The sequence below is a fragment of the Protopterus annectens genome, chromosome 13.part0, assembly GCF_019279795.1.
Source record: "Protopterus annectens isolate FY-2018-M chromosome 13.part0, PAN1.0, whole genome shotgun sequence".
Lineage (NCBI taxonomy): Eukaryota > Metazoa > Chordata > Ceratodontiformes > Protopteridae > Protopterus > Protopterus annectens.
In genome coordinates this window covers 1253905488-1253925339 of record NC_056747.1, presented here as the reverse complement: position 1 = coordinate 1253925339, position 19852 = coordinate 1253905488, and the positions used below count along the sequence as shown (strand labels likewise).

Genomic DNA, 19852 nt, shown 5'->3' with positions numbered 1-19852 from the left:
AAATGTAAAACATTTTATGTAGGGAAAACTGATAGGTGCTTAAAAGATAGAATCAGTGAGCATCTTTATCACATTAATAAGAAGGACAATTTAAGTGCTTTAGCTAAACATGTAAACGAAACTGATTCTGAACAGACATTTAAGTTTTTAGTTATTGGTAGGGCATCTGAGAATATTAGGAGTGGTGACATACGAAATGTCACAGAAAACTTAGAAGCAGAATGGATAGTAAGGTTGAGAGCCACTGCTGATTTTGCAATGAATGAATATGTTCCCCTCAAGCCTTTATTAAAGAAAATACCTTTTTACTAGGTAAAATATGTGCAATAGGTATATATAGTGAATAATTATACATATTTTGTAGAGTATGTATTGCAATGTTTTATATATATATATATATTGTATATATTTTTAAAACTTAAGCATTGTATTTAAATGTGTAGTTAAATATAGACAGGTAAATGTATAATATCTTTGTTCTGAACATTTTAACATGAATGTAGCTTTAAGGTGATGTCACTGCTTAATTACTTCAGGTGTTTTTGTATATGTATTTAAACCATTCTTATTTGAACAGTTGTTAGCATCTGAAGAAGTGGGATTTGTACCTATGAAAGTGCTTGCGCTTCCTTTTTGTAGATTAAAACTGTGTTTTTATTTATTTATTTGCTTTTGTTAACCAGGAAAGTCCACTGGGCTGAGATGAGCCCATTTTCAGTGGAGGCCTGGGGAGAAAAGCTCCAAAAACAATATACATAATAAAGCGATTATTTAGAGAGTTAATAACAGCATTTAACAATATACAAGAGGAATAACAGTATTTAACAATATACAAGAATAACAATATAGGAATCAGAAGTAACACAGTAATATAGGCAACGTATGGCAATATTTTGTGGAAAACATGGATGCTTGGCAGGTATTCACTAAGACAGATAATGATAATCTGCACATACACAATTTTTTTACACACCATGTGAGGCAGGAGAGGCACACTGTGCTGCGATTAAGGGTGAGTATGCAATAGGGGGAGTGAAGAAGAGTGTGGGTATCTGAGAGATGAGTCAAGTTAGTAATCAGGGTACTGAGGAATTGGGGATGGTGCAAGGGCATAGTCAATGAGAGGAGAGATGTTGGTGAAGTGATTTGTTGAATGACTGGGCATTATTTATAGTCCATAGAGAAGGTGGAAGGGCATTCCAGAGTTTAGCTACAGCTAAGAGTAAAAGTTTTGGCCTACAGGGAGTTTAGGTCTCTTAACTTGGATAAGTGATTGATTTTCAGATCTTAGCGAATTGTTTGGTTGATAGAGTCAGAAGTGAAGCCAGGGCTGGGCATTTGGAAGAATTATAGATGAATTTGTGTGCTGTGGCTAGTTGTATGGAAGTTAGGTGTTGCGGAAGTTCTAGTCAGTTCAGGGATTGTAATGAGTGACAGTGGTGAGAGGAATATTTTGCTCTAGTAACAAATTTAGCAATTTTGTTATAGCAGCTCTCCATTTTATTTTTTAATGAGGATTGGATGTTTGTCAAAATGGGGGCACCATAGAGGAGAGAAGGTAGGAGAAAAGTTTGGGAGAGTGTTCTTCTAGTAGAGTAGTTTAGAAAGTGTTTATGTCAGTAGAGGGTGCCAAGTTTATGGCGAGTTTTTTTGATGGTGTTGTGGATGTGTTGGTCAAAGGTTAAGTTGTCATCTAAGGTTATGCCAAGTAACTTGGTATGGGAAACTACCTCTAAGAAAGTCTTGTTGGAGGAGAAAATGATGAGATCAGATTTATTAATGATGGTACTTTATTTGGGCGTAAAGAGCAAGAGTTTTGTTTTATTTGGGTTGAGGGCAAGGTGATTATTTGTCATCCAGGTTTCGGTAATGGAGAAAGCATTCTGGGTGATGGTCAGAAGTTCAGTTTCAGAGTTACCAGAGCAGATAATAGTAGAATCATCCGCGTATTGAACTACAGATGCATGCGTGAGAGTGGAGTGAAAGTCATTAATAAAAATACTGAACAGGAGGGGGCCTAAGATGGATCCTTGGGGAACTCCGATAGAAGTAATGAGAAAAGGAGAGAAAGAGTGTAACCATTTGGTGGATTGATGTCTGTCTGCCTGTGAGGTAACTGGTGAACCAGTTAAGGATAGTTGTGGACAAGCCAAGGTGTGAGAGCTTAGAAAGGAGGAGAGGATGGTGTCAAAAGCTTTAGAGAGATCAAGAAAGAGTGCAGAGACAAGTTTACCATCATTGCGGCTGTAGTTAACAGTGTCTAGGAAGGATAGGAGAGCAGGTGTAGTACTATGGCCAGGGCAGAATCCATGCTGAGTTGCGAAACATAGTTGGTTTTGGGATAGGTAATCCATGCGTTGAATTTGAATAAATTTTTCCATTATTTTAGAAATAGGAGATAGAATGGCTATAGGGTGGAAATTTGAGATGTCTGAATTATTACCGCCTTTATGTAAGGGTATGATATAAGCTTCTTCCAAATGGATGGTACATAGGCTTCTTGGATAGATCTGTTTGTGAGAATGCTTATGGGGTAGCTGATGAATTTGGCAGACATTTGAAGGTGTTCTGAGGGTAAACTGTTTTGGGTGGTGCTACCGGTTTTGAGTTTTAGCAGGAGTTTAGAAATAATGGAAGTGGGAATGTGAGAGAAGGAGAAAGACTGGCAGGAAGGCTGTTCTGGGGTATGGTTTGTAGAAGTCGGGTTGCTGTTGTGAGTAGCTATAGAAAAGATGGAAGCCAGTTTGGATATAGTGTCTATGAAGTAGGAGTTGAAAAAGGTAGCTAGTTCAGCAGGTGTTTTGTCATGGTTTGGGCAAGGATTGCTTTTGCTGCCAGGGTTTAATAGAGTGGAGACTGAATTCCAGAACTTTTTTCGGTTATAGTTGTGTTTGTTTTGGAGATGGAAGTAGTACTGTTTTTTTATCATTAATAACTAGATGCTTTACTTGATTGCGGAGTTGTTTGAAAAGCTGGAGATCTATGGGGTTTTTACTATTATGCCATTTTTTCCATGCTCGGTCTCTGTTATTCATAAGTTTTTTTGTTTCTCTAGAAAACCAAATTGAGTGATTTGCTTTGATTCTCTTATTCTGGGGGGGGGGGGGCATTCTACTGAGTATACTGAGGAAAGTTGAATCGAAAAATTCAACTGGTTCATCTACAGGCAAATACTTTAGAATGCTCCAATTGATTTTGCATAATGTTTTGTTGAAGCTTATGGGGTTGAAGTTAGCTAGCAGTCTAGAGGGTCTGTACTGGTACTCATGTAATGTTGAGGAGATGTTGTTATATAGGCAAGCAGATGGTCACTGATATTGCAGGGTAGAGTTCCTGCAGATGTAATTTTGTTGGGATCGGACACTAAGACCCAGTCAAGTAAGGTGCCTTTGTTAGTGTTATTGCTAGGCCTGGTTATGGTAGTAATGAGCTGAGTGAGTTACAGAGGTTGATGGAAGCATTTGGAGAAGGATTTGTATGGTCTAGCCAATTTATGTTGACATCCCCTAGGATTATAGTTTCACTGTGGATATTATTTGAGGTCCAGGCTAATATTTCTTCTAAAATGGAAACATTGTCGCTGGGTAGGATGCAAATGGCTATCAGGCACAGACTTTTGAAATCATTTAGTTTTAGATGTGCAGTGATGAGTTCAGCTGCAGAGAATTGGGGAATGGAGTTTGGGTAAGGAATGATGGTGAAAAAGTTAGGGTAAAGAAGAACAACTCCTCCCCCTTTCTTGTGGGGTCTATCAGACCTTAGGCAAGAAAAACCTGGAGGGAGGAGCTCTGTGTCTTTTATATATGGTTTTAGCCATATCTCAGTTGCGGCAATTACGTTGGGTCTGGAATGTGCTATCCAGGCATGGAATTCTGGAATTTTGTTTCTGTTACTTTGCACATTAATGGTAGTGAGCTTTAGGGATTTATGAGGTTTAGGAGGTGGAAAGGTAGTTGTAGTGGGTCCTAGGTTGGGGTGGATGTACTGTTTGTGTGTTGTTGTTGAAGCAGTTTATACTTAGAGTTAAATTGAGTTATGAGGAGTGTAGTTTTTAGAGTTATCTGTGTATGTGATAGGATTGTATGTTTGAAGAATAATAACGTGTTAATGGAGTAAAGACTAGGAGATATTGTGGAGTAGAAGCTGTGTTTAGGAAGTTGGATAGCTGTACAAGAGGTGGGTTTTGGTACTGTATGAGTAGGATGTAATGGTGTAAGGTATAGAAGTAGTATGAGACATAGTGAGAAAAAAGAAGTGGTAATACAGTAAAGTGTATTAGTGGCATTGGTGAATGTTTGGTGAGTATAGAAGTACCAGAATTGGATGTGGGAGATAAAGGGTTGGGAATGATGAGTTGAAGCTGGTTGTACTACAGTTGAAAAAGGTGTTTGTTAACTGAGGTAGGTGGGATGGGTTAACAGAGTGAGACTTATGTTGATTGAGTGTTTGAGTGTGGGATGGGCTTAGAGTGGGGCGTATGTTGATTGGTTGCTTGAAACTGAGTGGGGTATGGCTAAGTATATATGTAATTGATATGGGGGTGGGTGGGAATGGGGGTAGGGTAGAGGAGTGAAATGAGCCTGAATGAAGTGAAGGGAAACAGAGCGGGAAGGCCTGACTCGACTTGCAAGGTGGGACAAGACAAACAATCAGTAAGGTAGTTTGGAGTAGATATGATAGCTTGAAGTGCAGAAGGGAGAGAAAGGGGAGGTAATATTACTGACTAATGCTGGTGTAAGTGGGTTAGAGACACTTATTTTATGGATGTTAGTAAGAAGGAGGCAGGGGCTGAATGATTAGGTTTAAATGCAGGGAGAGAGGATAATTAAAGGCAGGGCTATCCTATGTGGAGGAGATAGTAACTTTGAGTGGGGGCTGGATGGATAGGTCAGCTAGTAAATGGGGTAGTGCTGTCAGGGATAGAGTCAGAGCTTGTGGTCAGAGGTGGTCAGGTAGAGGTAGTGGGAAGTCTTGGAATGGGATTCAGGAGGAGTGGGCAGTATAGCCTGGGGGGATTGGGAGAGGGTGATATACAATGGGGAGACCAGATTAAGACTAATATACAGTTGTTAAGCTAAGTTAAACATGTGCACATACATTCACTGTTGGAGGACAAGCAGCAGGCACAGGGTCTGATCTTCAACCAAAGGCAATAGTCTCGGGACTAGGTTCAGCTTGGGGTATGCAGAATTCACAGTATTCACCAGAGTGAGAGAAGGGCAGAAAAGGATGGGTATATCACCTATGATGAGTAGAATGAGTGCTTATTAACAGAGATAGAATGAAGCTGTGTTATGCATAGGTATTAACACAATAAGTAGCAAATCAGAATAGTATTAGGTTAACAAATGGTGGTAAGGCTCAAAGGGAAGCAAGAAATACTAGAGCAGTTATCTGAATTGAAATGCAAACACAGCTACAGTGGCACCCAAATGTTTAGCAAACAATGTAGAATATTGACAAACCATATGTAATTGTGGACAGTCACATCACATAAACCTTAAACATGCCTAATTTTGTTATTAATTTGTGTTAAGCTAGGCAGTGTGGAGCGCGGTCACTACACCAGGAGACATCAACTTCAAAATGTTAAAGAGGACTGGGGGAAAAGCGGGCAAGAGTAATAAAACTATATTCAATTGTACAAGATGTCTTTGGGGAGGAAGACACTTTAGTGAAGAAAGTGCGCCATCTTGTGGCTATAGCATATAGTTTGCACAGTCAAAAACAGAGCTGTAGGAGTAAATTAGAGGAAATGCGAGAGAAAGAAGATTATGTGTTGCGGTTTAATTCTGCAGTAGTGTAGTAATGAAAGTCTGCTAGATGTGAGTAGGAAAGGGCAAGTCTAATAGAGTTGGCTGGTTAGGGAGGCCCTGACCAATAGTATATGTCTGTGGTGTAAAGCTAATGCTAAGCTGTGGTTGTGAGACTCAGTGTGCTGCCCGGTGTAATTTCCTTGCTGCAAGCCTGATAACATGAGGCGCAAACAACTAGTGGCCTCAGTAAATGGCAGCGGCTGTTTCTATGTCCAAAGATAGCCGGCTAAACACAAATCAATCACATGAACTCTGTCACAAACACAGTTTGTATATACAATGCTGTCAGGCTACATTTAAAACAGTCACATAAGCGTAGGCAGAGTAGGCAGTTAATTAGCACATATACATTTAAATACCAGCTTATATGGCTGCTATAGTGAGCAACGAACAGCACAAATGCAGCTAAGCACAAATCAATCACATGAACTCAATCACAAACAAGTTTTAAACTGGAAACTACAGCCTTTTCATTGGGTCCTTCTGGTTTTTATCTTATTATTGGATTTTGCTTTGTCCTTGGACCTGACTGCTCACAGACTGTGATGATAGTTTTACTTTTTGTTACTTTTATGTTTTTTATCACCACACTTGTGAAGAATAAGGCTGATGAAATTGAAGTTTTGAATTCTGAAAATATCTCTGTGTCACAACCGTAAGGTATTGTTTATAACACTGACAAACTGTTCAGAACTATTGAATGCAGAGACAATCCTCTGTACAGCTGTCGGATAGAGAATACTGATACTGAGACAAACGGTATAGATATAGTGACTTTGAGAAGCAAACTGCACTTGATGGAGAAAGATTTATTCAAACTGAAAAGAAGTCAGTTTGACAAATTTTATTTTGAATACTGTATCAAGAAAGAAATAGTCTCGAGAGGGTTACGAGTTCTTAAAATGCCCTCACATGTTGACTGTGACCCTATACTTCTCACTGAGTGGCAAAAAGTGAATTTACAAACAAGTATGAACTATATGAAGCTTTTAACAGCAGCTTCTGAAAGGGAGATTCAAACTTTGTCCCTTTCTGTTAAGACTTTATATGCTGAGCTGCTCTCTTTGTTTGTCATTTCCCTATTAAATAATAACCTAACTGATACACTAGACTCTATTTCTGCATATGAACGTAAGCTCATAAAACAAAAACTATGCAAAATAGAATGAGATAGGTGTAACTTTCAGTCAGGGAATGTATTCTCCTGGCCGAGGTTTGGAGATAACGAAAGAACAGTGGGCAGTTTGAATCAAAGATCCTCCACATTATCCAATCGTAATGAGGAACAAGGAAAATCAAGAAATGACTATTCCAACAGAGGGAACGCCTCCATAGATAAGAGAGTGGAAGGGGCTTTATTGCAGAGGACTGCGAGTGATTCCATGATGTCATCAGAGGCGGAGCTAACGTTGACTAACCCACAGGAAATACACAGTTATGACAGAGATCTAGGTGCTAGATGCAAAACCATACAGGTCACGGCACAATTACATCAGGCATCAGTCTGTACTAGATGCACCAGTCCCTTTAGGTTTGCACAAACTCTCCTTTCCCCTGCTGGTGAAGATGCAGAAACAACTCAATTCCTTTACAAGGGGAAGGAGTCAAAGCAGCCAGAAAAGAAAATTCGAAGAGGAACGGGCAGATTTGGGCAATATAAAGAAGGCTTTTCAACAGAAGAGAAAATAGTCTGGAACTTATCCAGCTATGTTTTCTCAGACGATGAACTTAATGTTTTGCAGAAAGGACTATCGTTTATACCCAGTAGGTATTCTGATTATACTAAAGTTATTTTTGACATTAAATTATTTGCTGGAAATTTAACTTTAAAAATTATGTTTAAAGGCATGAATGAACAAGTGAATATCTTTAGGAAACCAAGTACGTTTATTCCAATGACAAATCCTTTGATAAATGTTTTTGAAAGTATGTGTGTTGATGAAGTTTATAAATTGCAAATGCTAGATGATAAGAAATGCAAATATAAAGGAAACACTTTTAATTTGACTAAGGATGAGCAGAATGCTTTAAGAAAGTTGCAAGAGAACACAGATATAATTATACATCCAGCCGACAAAGTTGGGCCAATAGTAATCTTGGATGCAGATGGGTATAAAAACAAAATGCTTGATATGTTAGAGACTGATGGCTTTTATAAGAAAATAAGCATGTTAGATATTACAAATATGACTGAACATGTTAAACAGCGTTTATGTCAACGTATGAGAAATGAATATATAACTAAGGAATTGTTTGATTATTTTTTCATACAGCATCCTGTAATTCCTGTTATACAGGGAATACCAAAGTTACATAAAGATAAAATTAATCCACCTTTGAGGCCAATAGTGTCAGGGAGGAGATGGCATACAGAAACAATCTCCATATATTTAGAGAGAAACATCTAAGGCCAATGATGAATAATATTTATCAGGTTCTGAGAGATACAGAGCATTTTTTAAAGGATTTATATGTCTACATGAACAATAGAAATAAGGATGAGACATTTATATTAGTACCAATAATCCAATAAAAATGGAAGAACCAGTGCAAATAATCACCAATAAACACACAAAAGCACTGTATTGAGGAGTTCAAGACACCGGCTAGCCCAGATATTATCACAAGCGTTTATTGAAGAATTAATAGAAAAATAAAAAGCGTTAAACGCCAACTGAAACAAAGCGTTTTTCATCTGAACTTCAGACTTCATCAGACATCGGTTATAACAATTAAACAATTGAACCATGAATATATATAGACAAACCCATTCAAATAATCCAATGAAAACCACGAATTCATGAATAATTTATCAGTATCATGTGAATGGAGCAAAATACATATAGAACCATATTGTCATAAAATACATAGGAAATAAATATCCCAATATGAAAATAATGAATATATTAATAAATATGTTTGAATGTGTAGTTATGTAATGTTAAAAATGTGTAAAATGTATAAAAAAATTAAGAGATTCTAAATAGTAACTCGGTTAAAACTATACACCTATGTACAAAAAACTAGTACAACACCCCCTCTAGTGGTCCGTCAGAAAAGTACAAATCACATCTGAAAATCCAGAACACTAAAAAATGGAATTTTCTTTGGTATAATTCATTAAAATTGTATATAAAATTCCAAGTACAATAAATAACATAAAATGTATCTCATAAAAATGTTCAATTAATGCTGCTCATAAATATAATGTATTGTAAATTAAAAATCGTAATTAGATGTAAAATGACCCTCAAAAATACATGAAATGTCATTTATAATCTAGCAGCTCTCATTTTGAGGACAGGTGCAAGGGAAATATAATTGTTAAGTCCTGGGAATCTATTGGCTTCTAAAACTACTTGCCAATATAATTCTCTATATTCAATCCTAGTTTCCCATGGACCACCCCTCTCGTCTACTTCCACTTCTTCAATCACAAAGAACTTATATTTAGCTAATGGGCAAAGAATAGTGTGCCTGTACAAAGCATTGGTCATTTTTTTGTTTTTAATATCATTTAAGTGTTCGTATACCCTTCTCCTCATTTTTCTCTCTGTTTTCCCTATATAAAAACTGGGGCAGATCTCACATATAGCAATGTATATCACCCCAAAAGAATCACAGGTGCTAAAGTTCCTACTGACTCATTTTCTACACCTAGATTCAAGATAAATCTGGTGAACATTTGCCATTGAAGTGCATTGAGAACACATTTGGCAAGAAAAAGTTCCAGGCATCTTATTTCCTTTTTTCTTTGACCTATAATTTGTTGATAAACAGTCCTTCACTCCTCCTAAAAATAATCTTGGGTGGTTCATTCCCTTTACAGTTAAGGTCTGTTATTCGGGCAAACTTGTCCCACTCTTTTTGAAAAATATCCTGAATTATTCTTGCATCACCACTATAATCTAATATAAAGGCATTATTAAATTTCATGTTGTCATTCTTGATTTCCAAACCTATTCTTTCATTGAGTTCTACCATATTGAAACTTGTAGGCTCTTTTCCTAAAATAGGTTGAAATCTATCTGCCCTTCCTTTCGCCACATCTTCATAAATTTTAGAACAAAAATCTAAAGGATACCCCCTTTCAACAAACGTCTGAGTCAAAAATTTACATTCTTCAGTGAAATCAAAATCATCTGATGTCATCCTAGAGATCCTGCCAAATTGTCCCTTCACAATACTCTTTTTCTGGTGAAAGGGGTGAGCACTACTAAAATGTAAATAACTATTGGAGAAAGTATTTTTTCTGAATACCCTAGACTTGAAACAATCTTTTCCTTTTGTCAAGTGAATGTCTAAATAGTTAATTTCTTTGGGGCTAATCACATGGGTAAATTTAAAAAAAATCTGTAGTGTTATTAATTTAATTTATAAATTCATTCAATCTTTCATAACTGTCCTTCCAAAAAATGACTGTATCATCCAAGAACCTTTTATAAAGGCACCAACAATCTTTATATATGCTATTATGAATTAATTTTGCTTCCCAGGTATTTAAAACTAGATTTGCGAAGATGGGTGCGCATCTTGCACCCATCGCCACCCCACTAGTTTGTTAAAAATATTCCCCAAGGCGAATATAATTATATTTACTTCCAAGGCGAATATTTTCAACAAACTAGTGGGGTGGCGATGGGTGCAAGATGCGCACCCATCTTCGCAAATTTAGTTTTAAATACCTGGGAAGCAAAATTCATTCATAATAGTATATATAAAGATTGTTGGTGCCTTTATAAAAGGTTCTTGGATGATATAGTCATTTTTTGGAAGGACAGTTATGAAAGATTGAATGAATTTATAAATTACATTAATAACACTACAGATTTTTTAAAATTTACCCATGTGATTAGCCCCGAAGAAATTAACTATTTAGACATTCAATAGACAAAAGGAAAAGATTGTTTCAAGTCTAGCGTATTCAGAAAAAATACTTTCTCCAATAGTTATTTACATTTTAGTAGTGCTCACCCCTTTCACCAGAAAAAGAGTACTGTGAAGGGACAATTTGTCAGGATCTCTAGGATGACATCAGATGATTTCGATTTCACTGAAGAATGTAAATTTTTGACTCAGATGTTTGTTGAAAGGGGGTATCCTTTAGATTTTTGTTCTAAAATTTATGAAGATGTGGCTAAAGGAAGGGCAGATAGATTTCAACCTATTTTAGGAAAAGAGTCTACAAGTTTCAATATGGTAGAACTCAATGAAAGAATAGGTTTGGAAATCAAGAATGACAACATGAAATTTAATAATGCCTTTATATTAGATTATAGTGGTGATGCAAGAATAATTCAGGATATTTTTCAAAAAGAGTTGGACAAGTTTGCCCGAATCACAGACCTTAACTGTAAAGGGAATGAACCACCCAAGATTATTTTTAGGAGAGGATGGAATTTGAAGGACTGTTTATCAACAAATTATAGGTCAAAGAAAAAAGGAAATAAGATGCCTGGAACTTTTTCTTGCCAAATGTGTTCTCAATGCACTTCAATGGCAAATGTTCACCAGATTTATCTTGAATCTAGGTGTAGAAAATTAGTCAGTAGGACCTTTAGCACCTGTGATTCTTTTGGGGTGATATACATTGCTATATGTGAGATCTGCCCCAGTTTTTATATAGGGAAAACAGAGAGAAAAATGAGGAGAAGGGTATACGAACACTTAAATGATATTAAAAACAAAGAAATGACCAATGCTTTGTACAGGCACACTATTCTTTGCCCATTAGCTAAATATAAGTTTTTTGTGATTGAAGAAGTGGAAGTAGACAAGAGGGGTGGTCCATGGGAAACTAGGATTGAATATAGAGAATTATATTGGCAAGTAGTTTTAGAAGCCAATAGATTCCCAGGACTTAACGATTATATTTCCTTTGCATCTGTCCTCAAAATGAGAGCTGCTAGATTATAGATGATGTTTCATGTATTTTTGAGGGTCATTTTACATCTAATTACGATTTTTAATTTACAATACATTATATTTATGAGCAGCATTAATTGAACATTTTTATGAGATACATTTTATGTTATTTATTGTACTTGGAATTTTATATACAATTTTAATGAATTATACCAAAGAAAATTCCATTTTTTAGTGTTCTGGATTTTCAGATGTGATTTGTACTTTTCTGACGGACCACTAGAGGGGGTGTTGTACCAGTTTTTTGTACATAGCTGTATAGTTTTAACCGAGTTACTATTTAGAATCTCTTAATTTTTTATACATTTTATACATTTTACACATTTTTAACATTACATAACCACACATTCAAACATATTTATAAACATATTTATTAATATATTCATTATTTTCATATTGGGATATTTATTTCCTATGTATTTTAACACAATATGGTTCTATATGTATTTTGCTCCATTCACATGATACTGATAAATTATTCATGAATTCGTGGTTTTCATTGGATTATTTGAATGGGTTTGTCTATATATATTCATGGTTCAATTGTTTAATTGTAATAACCGATGTCTGATGAAGTCTGAAGTTCAGACGAAAAACGCTTTGTTTCAGTTGGCGTTTAACGCTTTTTATTTTTCTATTAATTCTTCAGTAAACGCTTGTGATAATATCTGGGCTAGCCGGTGTCTTGAACTCCTCAATACAGTGCTTTTGTGTGTACATTTATATTAGTGACAATGGACGTTGTGTCCCTTTTCACGGTGATACCTAATGAGTCGGGTTTAAGAAGTTTAGAGAGATTCATCAGGGAGTACTCCAGTACTGAATAAAGACATATGCATTTATTAGTAGAGCTAACCAAGTTGGTTCTATACAACAACGCCTTTATTTTTGATAAGGATGTGTTTTGGCAATGCAGTGACGTAGTTATGGGCACTTCATGTGCCAATAGCTACGCCACTGCAGTAATGGTTATGTGGGAAACAGAATTTATGTTACAGGGACCATTTAAAGAAAAAATTATTGTTTATGAGAAGGTTTGTAGATGATCTTTTTATGTTATGGGGGGCACTTATGAAGAGCCACAGAGATTTGAGGGGTACATCATTAGTAGTACTTCTTATTTGAAGTTTACAACAGTACATTCAGAAAATAATATTAACTTCTTAGATGTGTCAGTAGTAGTCGAGAATAGTAGAGAAATATACACCAAACAGTATAAAAAAGTTTGTCATGTTAATAATCTGTCTAAGAACAGTATGCATCCGTCACATATTTTTAAAAATGTGGTTAAAAACCAAGTTTATAGAGCCTCTAGGTTAAATATGTGTGCAGATGATGTTCTTAAATGAACTGAAGTAGTTAGAAATTATTTGAAGACCAGAGGGTACAGTGAATCATTCTTGGATAATAATATTCAGCAGGTTGTAAAATTAAGACAGTGTAATGCCAAACCTTACTTTTCTGAAAAGAGGAAAGAATGTCTGAATAATAAGGAAAGTGTTACTAAACTGAGAGTACCTTTAGAATATTCTACAAATGTAGGCATGTATATGGATATTGTAAGGAAATACTGGGGAATTCTAACAAGGAATAAACGGGTTAAGGAGATGATAGATGTGGAACCAAAATTTTTATTTAAGAATAATTTGTCCCTGAAAAGGAGACTATGTTATCCTAAACACAGTGTTGGAACTCCAGTAAGAGTTGGTACTAGACCATGTGGATGTTGTTCATTCTGCAAATTTATAAACGCGTGCACAGTTTATACACCCCTACTATCATAAAACATATAATTCTCATTTGTATGCTACCTGTGCAACTAAACATGTTGTTTATTTAGCACATTGTTTAAAATGTAAAAAGTTTTATGTAGGGAAAACTGATAGGTGCATAAAAGACAGAATCAGGGAGCATCTTTATCACATTAATAAGAAGGACAATTTAAGTGCTTTAGCTAAATATGTGAATGAAAGTGATTCCGAACAGACATTTACGTTTTTAGTTATTGGTAGGGCATCTGAGAATATTAGGGGTGGTGACATACGAAATGCCACAGAAAACTTAGAAGCAGAATGGATAGTAAGGTTGGGAGCCAATGCTGATTTTGGAATGAATGAATATGTTCCCCTCAAACCTTTATTAAAGAAAAGACCTTTTACTAGATAAAAATATGTGCAATAAGTATATATAGTGAATAAGTATACATATTTTGTAGAGTATGTATTGCAGTGTTTTATATATATTTTTTATATATTTTTAAAACTTAAGCACTGTATTTAAATGTGTAGTTAAATATAGGCAGGTAGATGTATAATATCTTTGTTTTGAACATTTTAACATGAATGTAGCTTTAAGGTGATGTCACTGCTTAATTACTTCAGGTGTTTTTGTATATGTATTTAAAGAAGTGGGATTTGTACCTACGAAAGTGCTTGTGCTTCCTTTTTGTGGATTAAAACTGTGTTTTTAAACTGGAAACTATAGCCTTTTCATTGGGTCCTTCTGTTTTTTATCTTATTATTGGATTTTGCTTTGTCCTTGGACCTGACTGCTCACAGAGTGTGGTGATAGTTTTGTTTTTTGTTACTCAATACTGGTGGTAACTGAGGCTTGGACACTAATTTATTATGATGTAACAAATCCTGTCTGCTTCATATTGATAGTTACTCAGCCTCTGATGCAGCTGTATAATTAGGGTTGCCACCTTTTCAAATGCCCAAAGTGGGACATTTTTGGTACAAACGTCAGATTTTGCAGGGCGAAACATACGCACGGCCAGTACAAAGGACAGAACTTCATTTTTTTACTTAAATAAAAGCTTATTCTTGAAGCATTTTAGTTGCTTATTCTGTTTCTTACAACATTTAGGTGTTCCAGATACAAAAATAACTGTTTTATGCAACTATTACATAAAATATAGGAAATAATTTTGTCCTAAAATCTCAGGACATTTGTAATTTTTACAATTTTTTTGCAGGACACAACTGCCCAAAGAGGGACTGTCCCTCGCAAAGTTTGACAGGTGGTAACCCTATGTATAATACTGTAACAAAACTTGTAGCTTTCCATGCTGATAATAACTGATGGTTTGACACTACTGTAGTGCAATGTAGCAAAGCATGCAGTTTTCCATGTTGGTGGTAACTGTGTTCCATGTTGGCAGTAACTGAGGGTCTAACACTATTTCAGTGAAAGGCTCTGACACTACAGTATTCTGATGTAGGAAAGCTGGAAGTGTTCCATGCTGATGGCAAATGAGACACTGACTCTTAATGCATTATGATGTAACAAAGCCTGCGGTTTTCCAAGCTGATAGTATCTGTGGCTGTGAGGCTGATGTATTATGATTTAATGAAGTTTATCTGTTTTTTTGTAGATGGTATGTTAGGCTCTGACAGTACTGCATTATGATGTATCTAAGTCTATAATGTTCCATGCTGACGGTAATTGAGGCTCAGACACTACTGTTCCATGCTGATATGAAATGAGGCTCTGACATGACAGCATAGTGATGTAATAATGCCTGGTTATTCCATGCAGATTTTTATTGAGGCTCTTATTTATTTAGTATGATGTAACAAGGCCTGTAGTTTTCCATACTGATGCTAACAGAAGCTCTGATAATAATGAATTATGATGTAACAAAGCTTATGATCCCCATGTTAATTGTATCTGAGGCTAGGACAGTACTATAATTTGAGGTAACAAAGCCTTGACATTCCATGTTAATTGTAACTGAGGCTTTGAGACTTCAACATTATGATTTAAAAATGTCTGTGGGGGTCCGTGCTGATAACAACTGAGGTTCTCAGACTTCTACATTATAATGTAGCAAAGCCTCTGATTTGCATGCTGATAGTACCTGAGGTGGTGACATTACTGTATTATAAAGTAATGAAGGCTGTATGTCACATGCTGATGGCAACTTTTACTCAGAAGCTACTTTATTATGATATAAGTTAGCGTTGTGTGCCCCATGCCGATGTAAACAGAGGCTCGGACACTATTATGTTATGAAGTAATAAAGCCTGTACTGTTCCATGCTGAGTGTAACCGAGGCTCTGACACTACTCAACAGTGTTGTAACAAAGCCTGTGTTTCCATGCTGGTGGAAACTGAAGCTCTGACATTAGTAGGATACGAAGTAAAAAAGCCTGCAGTACTGCTTTCTAATGGTAACTTAAGCTTTCACAATGCTGTATTTTGATAACCAAGGCTCTTGTGTTCCATGCTGATGATAACTGAGGGTCTGGCACTCGTCCATGAGGACATAACAAGCCAGTACGGTCCATTGTAATGGTAACTAAGGATCTGTAACTACTGCATTAGAATGTAGCAAATCTAATGTGTTCCATAGTGACAGTTACTAAATCTCTTACAATACGTTAGTAGTAAAGGAAAAGGGAAGTAGATACTGTGGGAAGAAATACCCAGGGAATCGTTATGGCTAGGCTTGTATAGGCCCTAGGGCCGATAGCCTAGTACCAACCTATGAACCTACTTTAGTATATCTAAAAAGCCTGTCATGTTCCATTCTGATGAAAACTGAGGCTCTGTCACTTCTGTTATTTGTTTTAGAGAATGTGTGACCTGTACATTGCCATTCTGGAGTATTAAAAGGAGAAGACAATTTAGATTTGTTGGCTTTTGTGAAAACCGAGATGGTGCTATGGACTGAATTTCTGAAAACATCATAGAGATTTAAAATGTGTTCAGACTGCTAGCATCTGCATGAAAAAGGTTGTACACTAAACATAGCACCCTATGTTTAAAAAAAAGTCACAAATACTGTGGCAGTTATGTCATCTGGGTAGGAAATTTACAGTAGCAGGCTGAGTTGTTAATGTGGAGTATTACTTTTAAAAACAAACTTTTCAGCAGGGGCTGCAGTTTGTGTAATTGGAGAATGTAAATGACATAATTTAAAATACAGATGCTTTTCCAAGCTGTACTGAAAGTCTTTTTCTCCAGGCGTAGCTTCATCTTTACAAATATTGAGGAAGTCAAAGTTAAGTTAAGAGTTGTCCCAGCAGTCATTGCAGGAAGTAATGGCGATTGAATTTATGGGACCTGAAATTCAGCCAACTCTTCTACCTCAAGTGAGGTGGAGCAGGAAGGTGATGAGTAGCATCAGATGGACTGAAGAACAAGAGACACCACAGCTGTTCAGAAAAGGTATCCAAGAGTTTGTTTCAGGTGCTTCATCTGAGAGCATGAAGGCAACTCATGGAGTCTCCCTGGGCTCTGTGTTGGGACCCCTCTTTTTCAGTTTTACTGTACTAATCTCCTGACATGGAACAAGGATTTCTGTTTAACTAAGTTTGCAGATGACTACAAACTGGGTGGTTATTGTCAAGACCCCCTCTGATACCTGTACTTGCAGAAAGAACTTAAGCTACAGTCTGGTTCCTGGCACAGAAGTTAAGGTTCCAAACTGTAGCTCCTCTGGTACAGGGTTTGACTCCCTCAGCCATCATTTGACTACTGTGTGACCTTGAGGAAGTCACTTAAACAGACATTGTTTCTGGGCTGCTCCTGAAAAGGGACTGTGTGTCTAGTCAGCATATCTGGTTAAGAAATAGGATTATTATTTCTGAAGTCTAGTATCATTGCTTTGGCAAATAACCCCACCCTCAATATTTAGTTTTAATAGCACACTATAAAATGAAAATGTAGTGAATGGAACCCGGATTGACAATTCCTTCTCCTCTGATGATCATGCAGAAAATGCAGTCAAAGATTCTTTCTCCTTAGCACAACTGCTAGGCAAAGGTATATCATTCACATATAAAGAAGTCATTATTCCCTTATATTCATCACTGACTAGACCCATCATTGAGTACAATGTCCCATTCAGGATGCATTACACTAGACATATCAAACAACTAGAGAATCACTAAAAGATCCTCAACAAGAAGATCATGGGCTTAAAGACCCTCAGCTACCAAGAGAGGCTTTAAGCTTTATCCCTTTACTCAGGCAGTATCTTACTGACTCTTAAGGGGTGAACTGTGCCTCATCTACCATGAATTTAGAGACCCAGTTCTACCTGATCTCCTGTATCTCCTCAAGTCTAATAGCTCTACAAACAGCAGAAGCAGGGACCTAAATCTTCACCAGAAAGTGAGGGGGAGAGAGACATTATGCAGTACCTCTTCCATCTCTGGAATAAACTTTCAATCCACATTAAGCTGTGCAACACATTTCCTTCAAACAGAGCCTGGACGATTGGATGGGTACTTTGGACTGCCCAGCCTAGCCCTCCTTGGGAAAAGGGGGTACAGCCTGAGGATGGGTATTGGCAAAAGGCATTAATTGTCATGAAACTAAACTGCCTGGTAAATCCTAGGAATCCTTTGAATTCTGTTTACCCCACCTATTTCCATCAAATATAATAAATTAATTACAAAATTTCTAAAACTTATTACACACATTGCATCCCAACTTATTCTTACTGGATACATACATCCCAACCCCAGACCCAAAAACTAATAAAACTCACCTAACTACCCAACAAATGTCTCAACCTCAAAGTTTCTTCAACATCCTCAGAAAAGGAGCTGATGTACTAATACTTAATATCAACATCAGAGCTATACTTAACAAAGTACAAGAATTACATGCAACCATAGCTCTTTACTCATCAGACATTGCCATAATAACAGAAACCTGGCTAAAACCGCACATTAGTAATAATGAAATTATACTTCCCAGATATAATATCCTTGGGTTAGACAGGTCAAACAAAATGGAGGCGGTATAGCTATTCTAAACTGCCTCAGCCTAGAAGCCATTAATCAAAGTACCTCATAATACTGTTTACAAAACTAAGAATTAATTTGGGAAAGCACCTAAATATATTAGGAGCCTACATTCCCCCAGGTAACAATCTCAACACAGTTGAACAAATTCTCCAGTGGACATCACACACCCTACCACAGGAAACCATCGTACTGGAAGATTTCAATACTGATCGATATACATGTGATTCTCTTAGACCTACTAACCACATAAATCTCTACAGCTTTTCTCAGATAATTAATTCTACTACCAGAGTTGATAAATCATCAAAGAGACAGTCTATCCTGGACTGGACTCTAACTAATAGAACTCTACCTCTTTACACTGCTGATGCCTCCCAGACACCCTTAGTGGCCACCATCCAGCCTATTTACTTAAACATCTTTGAATCTATCTAAACTCAGTACCTGTCACCAGATTCATAACAAAATAAATTTCTCCCCTACAGTCTTCATATCCACCCTTAAACACTGTAGCTGGTCACCTCTTACATTCCTACTTCTAGAGGAAGCCATAGAGTTCTTCAGTCTCATTTCCTTAGGATACTGGATAATCTTGCCCCTCCCAGGACAATAAGAATAAAATCCAACTGTGCACCCTGGTTAACTAAGTAAACAAGATCACTACTAAACATAAGAGATACTGCTTGGGATAATTGGAACACCAATAAAACCGTAATAAATAAACAGACTTATCTAGAACTTCACAACAAAGCCAAAAAACAAATCAGACAAGACAAAATTAACCATTACATGACCAGCCAAACTAAACACCAAAATAATCCTCAATAATTCTGGTCTGCCATAAAAATAATGAGAAGTTGTTCTATCTTGCCGTTCATTCTTTACTGATGGGTTTGGAGCCAATCCCACAGCTCTAATACGGCCAATTGCAAAGCTTGAGGTCTTCAAATAGCTCGAGGCCAAGTCCCTATCCCATGATGCACCTGTGAATTACCTCAGATCTATTTTGCCACTGCAATAGATCGGAGGTTCTGACATTAGCTCAGGCTAGATAAGCAAAATTTTTCTTTAAAACCTTTTCTAAAAGTTTTCTGATAGGTAGTATAGTAGTTAGCATTGTTTATAAAGCTCTTATAGCTTTAGTGTGTTTTCCCTTCGCATTTACAATATATTTCTAGTTGGCCTCTTTTAGGCCTAGTTAGCAGTAATTCTTCTAGGTGTGATCTGTCTAGCCTTTGAGTTTTACATAAGGCGTGTACAGTAAACCTTGTGGTATAGATAAGGTTATTTAGTGACATTTGTCTCTTTTTTTTTCTTAGATAGTTGTATTTTCTGACATTGTGTGTG

General features: G+C 36.6%; 1 protein-coding gene across 1 annotated transcript in view; it reads left to right on the top strand.

Annotated features, from left to right (window-relative positions):
* Positions 1–19852, top strand: part of TBKBP1 (TBK1 binding protein 1) — a 2809732-nt gene that overhangs the window by 1649767 nt on the left and 1140113 nt on the right. The window lies entirely within an intron of this gene.